We start from the raw sequence: 14,306 nt of genomic DNA, 5'->3' as shown, positions 1-14,306 counted from the left end.
AGTCATGTGTGATAATGAGCTCATTTATTAAATGCAATTAATGAATACATTGCCACCTCTTGTTGTGTGTGTGTGTGTGTGTGTGTGTGTGTCTTCTGTGTTTCTGTGTTTCCGGCATTTCACATTGGAACAGCTCATTCACCTTCCTTGTCTTCTCTCCGCCCTCCCTCCCTCCCTCCTAGGTAAGTTAAAGAGCTGCACCTGAGCCAGCCACTGATTGATGCAGCACCACAGTCAAATAGTGGAGTGGAGTGGAGTAGGGGAACAGCAAACAGCCATTAAAGCAGCCAGCCGCCTACCCGCCACAATGGACCTACCTGTGTACACTAGGTGGATGTGATGGAATGTACTGTCGTCCCTACATTTCAAGAAGAAGTAAGAATTGCAGTTGCAACAAACCCTTGCTTGCCTACAAAGAGAGCAGCAATTTGGATTTGTTACTATGTTACCTGGAAGAATAACAAACTGTGCAAGGATGGAGGTTGTAGGAGCAAAGAGAAGTTGTCTGTAAAGTTGGTGGATGCCTATTTTCCATTTTGCAGTCCCTTGTCTCCCTCTTGTGGCCTCCTGGAGGCAAATAAATGTGCAAAAAAAAGACAGCCTGGCGGCCGGCTGTTGCAGTGTTGCCCTCTCAGGCAACACTGAGTGACTGACTGAGCCTCACAGTCTTATATAAAGTTCAGACGGAACTTTGCACGTGTCATAGTGGAGCCCTCAGGATTCCAGAGCCAGCTTTCTGACATCATAATGGGGCCTGCCTCAGAGATAAAAGCCTGGGCCCAGGCAGTGTTGTTCAGTGCTGCTCAGCAGGCAGCACAGGACTGGATTAAAGCTGATACAAGGTGTGAAGGAACAAGGGGTGGCTGTGGGCATGCACTTGCTGCCGCTGCCAGTGTTTATCTGCATGGCAGGAGGGCATTTGGGCGTTGCCAGGAAGGCGTTTTTATGTAGATTCCTCCTCTTTCAGCACTGCATTGTGGTGCAAGCAAAAGAAGCAAATCCTGTCTGGCTTCCTCTCCGGCCTTTATTCACCTCCCGCTTAGTAGCTGTAAATGTGTGTGAGCCTGCAGGGCCCCATGGAATTGCCTAGGAGTAGGCTGAATCGCTGCAAGGGGTGAACAGCAGTATGGGACAGGCTCGGGCAAGGCAAGGGCCGCTCGGGTTATCGCTTCTCGGCCTTTTGGCTAAGATCAAGTGTAGTATCTGTTCTTATCAGTTTAATATCTGATACGTCCCCTATCTGGGGACCATATATTAAATGGATTTTTAGAACAGGGAGATGGAAATAGAGCTTGCTCTGTCCACTCCACGCATTGACCTGGTATTGCAGTATTTCCAGGACCGGTGCACCCTTCCCTTATGTGTTGACTAAAATCAGATTCCAAAAGTGTTTTTTCTCTTTGCCATTGTTTCTGTCTTTCTGAAGGGATCTCCCCTTTTAATCCCATTATTTCAACACCTGTTGGACAATGCATTTGTACAGTCATGTGTGATAATGAGCTCATTTATTAAATGCAATTAATGAATACATTGCCACCTCTTGTTGTGTGTGTGTGTGTGTGTGTGTGTGTGTCTTCTGTGTTTCTGTGTTTCCGGCATTTCACATTGGAACAGCTCATTCACCTTCCTTGTCTTCTCTCCGCCCTCCCTCCCTCCCTCCTAGGTAAGTTAAAGAGCTGCACCTGAGCCAGCCACTGATTGATGCAGCACCACAGTCAAATAGTGGAGTGGAGTGGAGTAGGGGAACAGCAAACAGCCATTAAAGCAGCCAGCCGCCTACCCGCCACAATGGACCTACCTGTGTACACTAGGTGGATGTGATGGAATGTACTGTCGTCCCTACATTTCAAGAAGAAGTAAGAATTGCAGTTGCAACAAACCCTTGCTTGCCTACAAAGAGAGCAGCAATTTGGATTTGTTACTATGTTACCTGGAAGAATAACAAACTGTGCAAGGATGGAGGTTGTAGGAGCAAAGAGAAGTTGTCTGTAAAGTTGGTGGATGCCTATTTTCCATTTTGCAGTCCCTTGTCTCCCTCTTGTGGCCTCCTGGAGGCAAATAAATGTGCAAAAAAAAGACAGCCTGGCGGCCGGCTGTTGCAGTGTTGCCCTCTCAGGCAACACTGAGTGACTGACTGAGCCTCACAGTCTTATATAAAGTTCAGACGGAACTTTGCACGTGTCATAGTGGAGCCCTCAGGATTCCAGAGCCAGCTTTCTGACATCATAATGGGGCCTGCCTCAGAGATAAAAGCCTGGGCCCAGGCAGTGTTGTTCAGTGCTGCTCAGCAGGCAGCACAGGACTGGATTAAAGCTGATACAAGGTGTGAAGGAACAAGGGGTGGCTGTGGGCATGCACTTGCTGCCGCTGCCAGTGTTTATCTGCATGGCAGGAGGGCATTTGGGCGTTGCCAGGAAGGCGTTTTTATGTAGATTCCTCCTCTTTCAGCACTGCATTGTGGTGCAAGCAAAAGAAGCAAATCCTGTCTGGCTTCCTCTCCGGCCTTTATTCACCTCCCGCTTAGTAGCTGTAAATGTGTGTGAGCCTGCAGGGCCCCATGGAATTGCCTAGGAGTAGGCTGAATCGCTGCAAGGGGTGAACAGCAGTATGGGACAGGCTCGGGCAAGGCAAGGGCCGCTCGGGTTATCGCTTCTCGGCCTTTTGGCTAAGATCAAGTGTAGTATCTGTTCTTATCAGTTTAATATCTGATACGTCCCCTATCTGGGGACCATATATTAAATGGATTTTTAGAACAGGGAGATGGAAATAGAGCTTGCTCTGTCCACTCCACGCATTGACCTGGTATTGCAGTATTTCCAGGACCGGTGCACCCTTCCCTTATGTGTTGACTAAAATCAGATTCCAAAAGTGTTTTTTCTCTTTGCCATTGTTTCTGTCTTTCTGAAGGGATCTCCCCTTTTAATCCCATTATTTCAACACCTGTTGGACAATGCATTTGTACAGTCATGTGTGATAATGAGCTCATTTATTAAATGCAATTAATGAATACATTGCCACCTCTTGTTGTGTGTGTGTGTGTGTGTGTCTTCTGTGTTTCTGTGTTTCCGGCATTTCACATTGGAACAGCTCATTCACCTTCCTTGTCTTCTCTCCGCCCTCCCTCCCTCCCTCCTAGGTAAGTTAAAGAGCTGCACCTGAGCCAGCCACTGATTGATGCAGCACCACAGTCAAATAGTGGAGTGGAGTGGAGTAGGGGAACAGCAAACAGCCATTAAAGCAGCCAGCCGCCTACCCGCCACAATGGACCTACCTGTGTACACTAGGTGGATGTGATGGAATGTACTGTCGTCCCTACATTTCAAGAAGAAGTAAGAATTGCAGTTGCAACAAACCCTTGCTTGCCTACAAAGAGAGCAGCAATTTGGATTTGTTACTATGTTACCTGGAAGAATAACAAACTGTGCAAGGATGGAGGTTGTAGGAGCAAAGAGAAGTTGTCTGTAAAGTTGGTGGATGCCTATTTTCCATTTTGCAGTCCCTTGTCTCCCTCTTGTGGCCTCCTGGAGGCAAATAAATGTGCAAAAAAAAGACAGCCTGGCGGCCGGCTGTTGCAGTGTTGCCCTCTCAGGCAACACTGAGTGACTGACTGAGCCTCACAGTCTTATATAAAGTTCAGACGGAACTTTGCACGTGTCATAGTGGAGCCCTCAGGATTCCAGAGCCAGCTTTCTGACATCATAATGGGGCCTGCCTCAGAGATAAAAGCCTGGGCCCAGGCAGTGTTGTTCAGTGCTGCTCAGCAGGCAGCACAGGACTGGATTAAAGCTGATACAAGGTGTGAAGGAACAAGGGGTGGCTGTGGGCATGCACTTGCTGCCGCTGCCAGTGTTTATCTGCATGGCAGGAGGGCATTTGGGCGTTGCCAGGAAGGCGTTTTTATGTAGATTCCTCCTCTTTCAGCACTGCATTGTGGTGCAAGCAAAAGAAGCAAATCCTGTCTGGCTTCCTCTCCGGCCTTTATTCACCTCCCGCTTAGTAGCTGTAAATGTGTGTGAGCCTGCAGGGCCCCATGGAATTGCCTAGGAGTAGGCTGAATCGCTGCAAGGGGTGAACAGCAGTATGGGACAGGCTCGGGCAAGGCAAGGGCCGCTCGGGTTATCGCTTCTCGGCCTTTTGGCTAAGATCAAGTGTAGTATCTGTTCTTATCAGTTTAATATCTGATACGTCCCCTATCTGGGGACCATATATTAAATGGATTTTTAGAACAGGGAGATGGAAATAGAGCTTGCTCTGTCCACTCCACGCATTGACCTGGTATTGCAGTATTTCCAGGACCGGTGCACCCTTCCCTTATGTGTTGACTAAAATCAGATTCCAAAAGTGTTTTTTCTCTTTGCCATTGTTTCTGTCTTTCTGAAGGGATCTCCCCTTTTAATCCCATTATTTCAACACCTGTTGGACAATGCATTTGTACAGTCATGTGTGATAATGAGCTCATTTATTAAATGCAATTAATGAATACATTGCCACCTCTTGTTGTGTGTGTGTGTGTGTGTGTCTTCTGTGTTTCTGTGTTTCCGGCATTTCACATTGGAACAGCTCATTCACCTTCCTTGTCTTCTCTCCGCCCTCCCTCCCTCCCTCCTAGGTAAGTTAAAGAGCTGCACCTGAGCCAGCCACTGATTGATGCAGCACCACAGTCAAATAGTGGAGTGGAGTGGAGTAGGGGAACAGCAAACAGCCATTAAAGCAGCCAGCCGCCTACCCGCCACAATGGACCTACCTGTGTACACTAGGTGGATGTGATGGAATGTACTGTCGTCCCTACATTTCAAGAAGAAGTAAGAATTGCAGTTGCAACAAACCCTTGCTTGCCTACAAAGAGAGCAGCAATTTGGATTTGTTACTATGTTACCTGGAAGAATAACAAACTGTGCAAGGATGGAGGTTGTAGGAGCAAAGAGAAGTTGTCTGTAAAGTTGGTGGATGCCTATTTTCCATTTTGCAGTCCCTTGTCTCCCTCTTGTGGCCTCCTGGAGGCAAATAAATGTGCAAAAAAAAGACAGCCTGGCGGCCGGCTGTTGCAGTGTTGCCCTCTCAGGCAACACTGAGTGACTGACTGAGCCTCACAGTCTTATATAAAGTTCAGACGGAACTTTGCACGTGTCATAGTGGAGCCCTCAGGATTCCAGAGCCAGCTTTCTGACATCATAATGGGGCCTGCCTCAGAGATAAAAGCCTGGGCCCAGGCAGTGTTGTTCAGTGCTGCTCAGCAGGCAGCACAGGACTGGATTAAAGCTGATACAAGGTGTGAAGGAACAAGGGGTGGCTGTGGGCATGCACTTGCTGCCGCTGCCAGTGTTTATCTGCATGGCAGGAGGGCATTTGGGCGTTGCCAGGAAGGCGTTTTTATGTAGATTCCTCCTCTTTCAGCACTGCATTGTGGTGCAAGCAAAAGAAGCAAATCCTGTCTGGCTTCCTCTCCGGCCTTTATTCACCTCCCGCTTAGTAGCTGTAAATGTGTGTGAGCCTGCAGGGCCCCATGGAATTGCCTAGGAGTAGGCTGAATCGCTGCAAGGGGTGAACAGCAGTATGGGACAGGCTCGGGCAAGGCAAGGGCCGCTCGGGTTATCGCTTCTCGGCCTTTTGGCTAAGATCAAGTGTAGTATCTGTTCTTATCAGTTTAATATCTGATACGTCCCCTATCTGGGGACCATATATTAAATGGATTTTTAGAACAGGGAGATGGAAATAGAGCTTGCTCTGTCCACTCCACGCATTGACCTGGTATTGCAGTATTTCCAGGACCGGTGCACCCTTCCCTTATGTGTTGACTAAAATCAGATTCCAAAAGTGTTTTTTCTCTTTGCCATTGTTTCTGTCTTTCTGAAGGGATCTCCCCTTTTAATCCCATTATTTCAACACCTGTTGGACAATGCATTTGTACAGTCATGTGTGATAATGAGCTCATTTATTAAATGCAATTAATGAATACATTGCCACCTCTTGTTGTGTGTGTGTGTGTGTGTGTCTTCTGTGTTTCTGTGTTTCCGGCATTTCACATTGGAACAGCTCATTCACCTTCCTTGTCTTCTCTCCGCCCTCCCTCCCTCCCTCCTAGGTAAGTTAAAGAGCTGCACCTGAGCCAGCCACTGATTGATGCAGCACCACAGTCAAATAGTGGAGTGGAGTGGAGTAGGGGAACAGCAAACAGCCATTAAAGCAGCCAGCCGCCTACCCGCCACAATGGACCTACCTGTGTACACTAGGTGGATGTGATGGAATGTACTGTCGTCCCTACATTTCAAGAAGAAGTAAGAATTGCAGTTGCAACAAACCCTTGCTTGCCTACAAAGAGAGCAGCAATTTGGATTTGTTACTATGTTACCTGGAAGAATAACAAACTGTGCAAGGATGGAGGTTGTAGGAGCAAAGAGAAGTTGTCTGTAAAGTTGGTGGATGCCTATTTTCCATTTTGCAGTCCCTTGTCTCCCTCTTGTGGCCTCCTGGAGGCAAATAAATGTGCAAAAAAAAGACAGCCTGGCGGCCGGCTGTTGCAGTGTTGCCCTCTCAGGCAACACTGAGTGACTGACTGAGCCTCACAGTCTTATATAAAGTTCAGACGGAACTTTGCACGTGTCATAGTGGAGCCCTCAGGATTCCAGAGCCAGCTTTCTGACATCATAATGGGGCCTGCCTCAGAGATAAAAGCCTGGGCCCAGGCAGTGTTGTTCAGTGCTGCTCAGCAGGCAGCACAGGACTGGATTAAAGCTGATACAAGGTGTGAAGGAACAAGGGGTGGCTGTGGGCATGCACTTGCTGCCGCTGCCAGTGTTTATCTGCATGGCAGGAGGGCATTTGGGCGTTGCCAGGAAGGCGTTTTTATGTAGATTCCTCCTCTTTCAGCACTGCATTGTGGTGCAAGCAAAAGAAGCAAATCCTGTCTGGCTTCCTCTCCGGCCTTTATTCACCTCCCGCTTAGTAGCTGTAAATGTGTGTGAGCCTGCAGGGCCCCATGGAATTGCCTAGGAGTAGGCTGAATCGCTGCAAGGGGTGAACAGCAGTATGGGACAGGCTCGGGCAAGGCAAGGGCCGCTCGGGTTATCGCTTCTCGGCCTTTTGGCTAAGATCAAGTGTAGTATCTGTTCTTATCAGTTTAATATCTGATACGTCCCCTATCTGGGGACCATATATTAAATGGATTTTTAGAACAGGGAGATGGAAATAGAGCTTGCTCTGTCCACTCCACGCATTGACCTGGTATTGCAGTATTTCCAGGACCGGTGCACCCTTCCCTTATGTGTTGACTAAAATCAGATTCCAAAAGTGTTTTTTCTCTTTGCCATTGTTTCTGTCTTTCTGAAGGGATCTCCCCTTTTAATCCCATTATTTCAACACCTGTTGGACAATGCATTTGTACAGTCATGTGTGATAATGAGCTCATTTATTAAATGCAATTAATGAATACATTGCCACCTCTTGTTGTGTGTGTGTGTGTGTGTGTCTTCTGTGTTTCTGTGTTTCCGGCATTTCACATTGGAACAGCTCATTCACCTTCCTTGTCTTCTCTCCGCCCTCCCTCCCTCCCTCCTAGGTAAGTTAAAGAGCTGCACCTGAGCCAGCCACTGATTGATGCAGCACCACAGTCAAATAGTGGAGTGGAGTGGAGTAGGGGAACAGCAAACAGCCATTAAAGCAGCCAGCCGCCTACCCGCCACAATGGACCTACCTGTGTACACTAGGTGGATGTGATGGAATGTACTGTCGTCCCTACATTTCAAGAAGAAGTAAGAATTGCAGTTGCAACAAACCCTTGCTTGCCTACAAAGAGAGCAGCAATTTGGATTTGTTACTATGTTACCTGGAAGAATAACAAACTGTGCAAGGATGGAGGTTGTAGGAGCAAAGAGAAGTTGTCTGTAAAGTTGGTGGATGCCTATTTTCCATTTTGCAGTCCCTTGTCTCCCTCTTGTGGCCTCCTGGAGGCAAATAAATGTGCAAAAAAAAGACAGCCTGGCGGCCGGCTGTTGCAGTGTTGCCCTCTCAGGCAACACTGAGTGACTGACTGAGCCTCACAGTCTTATATAAAGTTCAGACGGAACTTTGCACGTGTCATAGTGGAGCCCTCAGGATTCCAGAGCCAGCTTTCTGACATCATAATGGGGCCTGCCTCAGAGATAAAAGCCTGGGCCCAGGCAGTGTTGTTCAGTGCTGCTCAGCAGGCAGCACAGGACTGGATTAAAGCTGATACAAGGTGTGAAGGAACAAGGGGTGGCTGTGGGCATGCACTTGCTGCCGCTGCCAGTGTTTATCTGCATGGCAGGAGGGCATTTGGGCGTTGCCAGGAAGGCGTTTTTATGTAGATTCCTCCTCTTTCAGCACTGCATTGTGGTGCAAGCAAAAGAAGCAAATCCTGTCTGGCTTCCTCTCCGGCCTTTATTCACCTCCCGCTTAGTAGCTGTAAATGTGTGTGAGCCTGCAGGGCCCCATGGAATTGCCTAGGAGTAGGCTGAATCGCTGCAAGGGGTGAACAGCAGTATGGGACAGGCTCGGGCAAGGCAAGGGCCGCTCGGGTTATCGCTTCTCGGCCTTTTGGCTAAGATCAAGTGTAGTACCTGCTCAAGCTGAGGTTAGTAATCATCCCTGCCGGTGGTACGTGGGCCATCGTAGGGGGATGACAGAACGCCGAGGTGAGGGCAGGGAACCACAACGGTCATCGCTCTGGTGTACGCATTTGGTTTAAAGGTACCATTTGTAGGTGACCAGGCGACCGCCGGATCGAGGTCATTAGGCCGGGTAGTTTGGAAGCCCGAGTTGCTATGTGCCCCAGGGCTGGTGACCCTGGGGTGCCCTAACTCACTGGGGGTGGGATCCCACTGAGTGAAGGCACACTTGCACGCACTCTCTTTCACGCTATATGAGCACACACCTTTATTCTCCCGGCCTTCTGGCTGGGAGATGAGGAATTTTTTTATACCTGGCGGATGTCCAGGCTGTATCACAGCGCACATCCACTTATTTAATTTTGTTTTTCACTGTGTGTTTGTCACGTTTGTCACAAGGATTTTGGGATGCGGTGCCCTTTTGGGACCCTCCTGAGGTCTAGGGGGAAAATGTGTGGCCTTCTGGTTCCTTTTTCCCCTGCAACCCGGCCTCCCTTCTTCGGAGGGGAGGTGCAACTAGGATGCAGGCTCCTAGGTGGACACTGGGGTGGCAGCCCAGGTAGAAGCCTAGGAGTGTGTTTGGGTCTCCCTAAGCTTCGGCGAGGGGGGACCATCGATCCTTGATCCTCTAGGCCTATGGTTTGGAGGGTCAGGGAATGGTTATGCGGGGCCTCTCTCTTTTAAGAGAAGGGCTGCGATAGACCGCATCCTTGTGCACTTTTTGTGTGGCACCTCTGCACTTTTTATGCACTTGGGTGATAGAAAGCACGACTCGGGCTTTCAATAAAAAAAAAAAAAATCTGTTCTTATCAGTTTAATATCTGATACGTCCCCTATCTGGGGACCATATATTAAATGGATTTTTAGAACAGGGAGATGGAAATAGAGCTTGCTCTGTCCACTCCACGCATTGACCTGGTATTGCAGTATTTCCAGGACCGGTGCACCCTTCCCTTATGTGTTGACTAAAATCAGATTCCAAAAGTGTTTTTTCTCTTTGCCATTGTTTCTGTCTTTCTGAAGGGATCTCCCCTTTTAATCCCATTATTTCAACACCTGTTGGACAATGCATTTGTACAGTCATGTGTGATAATGAGCTCATTTATTAAATGCAATTAATGAATACATTGCCACCTCTTGTTGTGTGTGTGTGTGTGTGTGTCTTCTGTGTTTCTGTGTTTCCGGCATTTCACATTGGAACAGCTCATTCACCTTCCTTGTCTTCTCTCCGCCCTCCCTCCCTCCCTCCTAGGTAAGTTAAAGAGCTGCACCTGAGCCAGCCACTGATTGATGCAGCACCACAGTCAAATAGTGGAGTGGAGTGGAGTAGGGGAACAGCAAACAGCCATTAAAGCAGCCAGCCGCCTACCCGCCACAATGGACCTACCTGTGTACACTAGGTGGATGTGATGGAATGTACTGTCGTCCCTACATTTCAAGAAGAAGTAAGAATTGCAGTTGCAACAAACCCTTGCTTGCCTACAAAGAGAGCAGCAATTTGGATTTGTTACTATGTTACCTGGAAGAATAACAAACTGTGCAAGGATGGAGGTTGTAGGAGCAAAGAGAAGTTGTCTGTAAAGTTGGTGGATGCCTATTTTCCATTTTGCAGTCCCTTGTCTCCCTCTTGTGGCCTCCTGGAGGCAAATAAATGTGCAAAAAAAAGACAGCCTGGCGGCCGGCTGTTGCAGTGTTGCCCTCTCAGGCAACACTGAGTGACTGACTGAGCCTCACAGTCTTATATAAAGTTCAGACGGAACTTTGCACGTGTCATAGTGGAGCCCTCAGGATTCCAGAGCCAGCTTTCTGACATCATAATGGGGCCTGCCTCAGAGATAAAAGCCTGGGCCCAGGCAGTGTTGTTCAGTGCTGCTCAGCAGGCAGCACAGGACTGGATTAAAGCTGATACAAGGTGTGAAGGAACAAGGGGTGGCTGTGGGCATGCACTTGCTGCCGCTGCCAGTGTTTATCTGCATGGCAGGAGGGCATTTGGGCGTTGCCAGGAAGGCGTTTTTATGTAGATTCCTCCTCTTTCAGCACTGCATTGTGGTGCAAGCAAAAGAAGCAAATCCTGTCTGGCTTCCTCTCCGGCCTTTATTCACCTCCCGCTTAGTAGCTGTAAATGTGTGTGAGCCTGCAGGGCCCCATGGAATTGCCTAGGAGTAGGCTGAATCGCTGCAAGGGGTGAACAGCAGTATGGGACAGGCTCGGGCAAGGCAAGGGCCGCTCGGGTTATCGCTTCTCGGCCTTTTGGCTAAGATCAAGTGTAGTACCTGCTCAAGCTGAGGTTAGTAATCATCCCTGCCGGTGGTACGTGGGCCATCGTAGGGGGATGACAGAACGCCGAGGTGAGGGCAGGGAACCACAACGGTCATCGCTCTGGTGTACGCATTTGGTTTAAAGGTACCATTTGTAGGTGACCAGGCGACCGCCGGATCGAGGTCATTAGGCCGGGTAGTTTGGAAGCCCGAGTTGCTATGTGCCCCAGGGCTGGTGACCCTGGGGTGCCCTAACTCACTGGGGGTGGGATCCCACTGAGTGAAGGCACACTTGCACGCACTCTCTTTCACGCTATATGAGCACACACCTTTATTCTCCCGGCCTTCTGGCTGGGAGATGAGGAATTTTTTATACCTGGCGGATGTCCAGGCTGTATCACAGCGCACATCCACTTATTTAATTTTGTTTTTCACTGTGTGTTTGTCACGTTTGTCACAAGGATTTTGGGATGCGGTGCCCTTTTGGGACCCTCCTGAGGTCTAGGGGGAAAATGTGTGGCCTTCTGGTTCCTTTTTCCCCTGCAACCCGGCCTCCCTTCTTCGGAGGGGAGGTGCAACTAGGATGCAGGCTCCTAGGTGGACACTGGGGTGGCAGCCCAGGTAGAAGCCTAGGAGTGTGTTTGGGTCTCCCTAAGCTTCGGCGAGGGGGGACCATCGATCCTTGATCCTCTAGGCCTATGGTTTGGAGGGTCAGGGAATGGTTATGCGGGGCCTCTCTCTTTTAAGAGAAGGGCTGCGATAGACCGCATCCTTGTGCACTTTTTGTGTGGCACCTCTGCACTTTTTATGCACTTGGGTGATAGAAAGCACGACTCGGGCTTTCAAAGAAAAAAATAAAAAAAAAAAAAATCTGTTCTTATCAGTTTAATATCTGATACGTCCCCTATCTGGGGACCATATATTAAATGGATTTTTAGAACAGGGAGATGGAAATAGAGCTTGCTCTGTCCACTCCACGCATTGACCTGGTATTGCAGTATTTCCAGGACCGGTGCACCCTTCCCTTATGTGTTGACTAAAATCAGATTCCAAAAGTGTTTTTTCTCTTTGCCATTGTTTCTGTCTTTCTGAAGGGATCTCCCCTTTTAATCCCATTATTTCAACACCTGTTGGACAATGCATTTGTACAGTCATGTGTGATAATGAGCTCATTTATTAAATGCAATTAATGAATACATTGCCACCTCTTGTTGTGTGTGTGTGTGTGTGTGTCTTCTGTGTTTCTGTGTTTCCGGCATTTCACATTGGAACAGCTCATTCACCTTCCTTGTCTTCTCTCCGCCCTCCCTCCCTCCCTCCTAGGTAAGTTAAAGAGCTGCACCTGAGCCAGCCACTGATTGATGCAGCACCACAGTCAAATAGTGGAGTGGAGTGGAGTAGGGGAACAGCAAACAGCCATTAAAGCAGCCAGCCGCCTACCCGCCACAATGGACCTACCTGTGTACACTAGGTGGATGTGATGGAATGTACTGTCGTCCCTACATTTCAAGAAGAAGTAAGAATTGCAGTTGCAACAAACCCTTGCTTGCCTACAAAGAGAGCAGCAATTTGGATTTGTTACTATGTTACCTGGAAGAATAACAAACTGTGCAAGGATGGAGGTTGTAGGAGCAAAGAGAAGTTGTCTGTAAAGTTGGTGGATGCCTATTTTCCATTTTGCAGTCCCTTGTCTCCCTCTTGTGGCCTCCTGGAGGCAAATAAATGTGCAAAAAAAAGACAGCCTGGCGGCCGGCTGTTGCAGTGTTGCCCTCTCAGGCAACACTGAGTGACTGACTGAGCCTCACAGTCTTATATAAAGTTCAGACGGAACTTTGCACGTGTCATAGTGGAGCCCTCAGGATTCCAGAGCCAGCTTTCTGACATCATAATGGGGCCTGCCTCAGAGATAAAAGCCTGGGCCCAGGCAGTGTTGTTCAGTGCTGCTCAGCAGGCAGCACAGGACTGGATTAAAGCTGATACAAGGTGTGAAGGAACAAGGGGTGGCTGTGGGCATGCACTTGCTGCCGCTGCCAGTGTTTATCTGCATGGCAGGAGGGCATTTGGGCGTTGCCAGGAAGGCGTTTTTATGTAGATTCCTCCTCTTTCAGCACTGCATTGTGGTGCAAGCAAAAGAAGCAAATCCTGTCTGGCTTCCTCTCCGGCCTTTATTCACCTCCCGCTTAGTAGCTGTAAATGTGTGTGAGCCTGCAGGGCCCCATGGAATTGCCTAGGAGTAGGCTGAATCGCTGCAAGGGGTGAACAGCAGTATGGGACAGGCTCGGGCAAGGCAAGGGCCGCTCGGGTTATCGCTTCTCGGCCTTTTGGCTAAGATCAAGTGTAGTATCTGTTCTTATCAGTTTAATATCTGATACGTCCCCTATCTGGGGACCATATATTAAATGGATTTTTAGAACAGGGAGATGGAAATAGAGCTTGCTCTGTCCACTCCACGCATTGACCTGGTATTGCAGTATTTCCAGGACCGGTGCACCCTTCCCTTATGTGTTGACTAAAATCAGATTCCAAAAGTGTTTTTTCTCTTTGCCATTGTTTCTGTCTTTCTGAAGGGATCTCCCCTTTTAATCCCATTATTTCAACACCTGTTGGACAATGCATTTGTACAGTCATGTGTGATAATGAGCTCATTTATTAAATGCAATTAATGAATACATTGCCACCTCTTGTTGTGTGTGTGTGTGTGTGTGTCTTCTGTGTTTCTGTGTTTCCGGCATTTCACATTGGAACAGCTCATTCACCTTCCTTGTCTTCTCTCCGCCCTCCCTCCCTCCCTCCTAGGTAAGTTAAAGAGCTGCACCTGAGCCAGCCACTGATTGATGCAGCACCACAGTCAAATAGTGGAGTGGAGTGGAGTAGGGGAACAGCAAACAGCCATTAAAGCAGCCAGCCGCCTACCCGCCACAATGGACCTACCTGTGTACACTAGGTGGATGTGATGGAATGTACTGTCGTCCCTACATTTCAAGAAGAAGTAAGAATTGCAGTTGCAACAAACCCTTGCTTGCCTACAAAGAGAGCAGCAATTTGGATTTGTTACTATGTTACCTGGAAGAATAACAAACTGTGCAAGGATGGAGGTTGTAGGAGCAAAGAGAAGTTGTCTGTAAAGTTGGTGGATGCCTATTTTCCATTTTGCAGTCCCTTGTCTCCCTCTTGTGGCCTCCTGGAGGCAAATAAATGTGCAAAAAAAAGACAGCCTGGCGGCCGGCTGTTGCAGTGTTGCCCTCTCAGGCAACACTGAGTGACTGACTGAGCCTCACAGTCTTATATAAAGTTCAGACGGAACTTTGCACGTGTCATAGTGGAGCCCTCAGGATTCCAGAGCCAGCTTTCTGACATCATAATGGGGCCTGCCTCAGAGATAAAAGCCTGGGCCCAGGCAGTGTTGTTCAGTGCTGCTCAGCAG

The 14,306-nt window shown here is 48.6% G+C and overlaps 7 non-coding genes and 3 pseudogenes across 7 annotated transcripts; all 10 read left to right on the top strand.

Moving 5' to 3' along the window:
* The first annotated feature begins 1,164 nt into the window (after positions 1–1,164).
* Positions 1,165–1,355, top strand: LOC142653418 (U2 spliceosomal RNA). Its single transcript, XR_012848349.1, has one exon. It is a non-coding gene; the product is annotated as a U2 spliceosomal RNA (small nuclear RNA).
* A 1,290-nt stretch (positions 1,356–2,645) lies between these two features.
* Positions 2,646–2,836, top strand: LOC142653416 (U2 spliceosomal RNA). Its single transcript, XR_012848347.1, has one exon. It is a non-coding gene; the product is annotated as a U2 spliceosomal RNA (small nuclear RNA).
* Positions 2,837–4,118: 1,282 nt separating this feature from the next.
* On the top strand, positions 4,119–4,309 carry LOC142653415 (U2 spliceosomal RNA). The gene has a single exon (XR_012848346.1). It is a non-coding gene; the product is annotated as a U2 spliceosomal RNA (small nuclear RNA).
* Positions 4,310–5,591: 1,282 nt separating this feature from the next.
* On the top strand, positions 5,592–5,782 carry LOC142653414 (U2 spliceosomal RNA). The gene has a single exon (XR_012848345.1). It is a non-coding gene; the product is annotated as a U2 spliceosomal RNA (small nuclear RNA).
* Positions 5,783–7,064: 1,282 nt separating this feature from the next.
* Positions 7,065–7,255, top strand: LOC142653413 (U2 spliceosomal RNA). The gene has a single exon (XR_012848344.1). It is a non-coding gene; the product is annotated as a U2 spliceosomal RNA (small nuclear RNA).
* Positions 7,256–8,537: 1,282 nt separating this feature from the next.
* On the top strand, positions 8,538–8,607 carry LOC142654688 (U2 spliceosomal RNA; annotated as a pseudogene).
* A 788-nt stretch (positions 8,608–9,395) lies between these two features.
* LOC142654178 (U2 spliceosomal RNA) lies at positions 9,396–9,576 on the top strand (annotated as a pseudogene).
* A 1,282-nt stretch (positions 9,577–10,858) lies between these two features.
* On the top strand, positions 10,859–10,928 carry LOC142654687 (U2 spliceosomal RNA; annotated as a pseudogene).
* Positions 10,929–11,715: 787 nt separating this feature from the next.
* On the top strand, positions 11,716–11,905 carry LOC142654295 (U2 spliceosomal RNA). The gene has a single exon (XR_012848983.1). It is a non-coding gene; the product is annotated as a U2 spliceosomal RNA (small nuclear RNA).
* A 1,282-nt stretch (positions 11,906–13,187) lies between these two features.
* LOC142653412 (U2 spliceosomal RNA) lies at positions 13,188–13,378 on the top strand. The gene has a single exon (XR_012848343.1). It is a non-coding gene; the product is annotated as a U2 spliceosomal RNA (small nuclear RNA).
* Positions 13,379–14,306: the final 928 nt, after the last annotated feature.

This window comes from Rhinoderma darwinii, chromosome 5 (genome assembly GCF_050947455.1).
Source record: "Rhinoderma darwinii isolate aRhiDar2 chromosome 5, aRhiDar2.hap1, whole genome shotgun sequence".
Taxonomy (NCBI): domain Eukaryota; kingdom Metazoa; phylum Chordata; class Amphibia; order Anura; family Rhinodermatidae; genus Rhinoderma; species Rhinoderma darwinii.
Note: the sequence above shows the minus strand (reverse complement) of the source record. Positions and strands in the feature narration are given on the sequence as shown.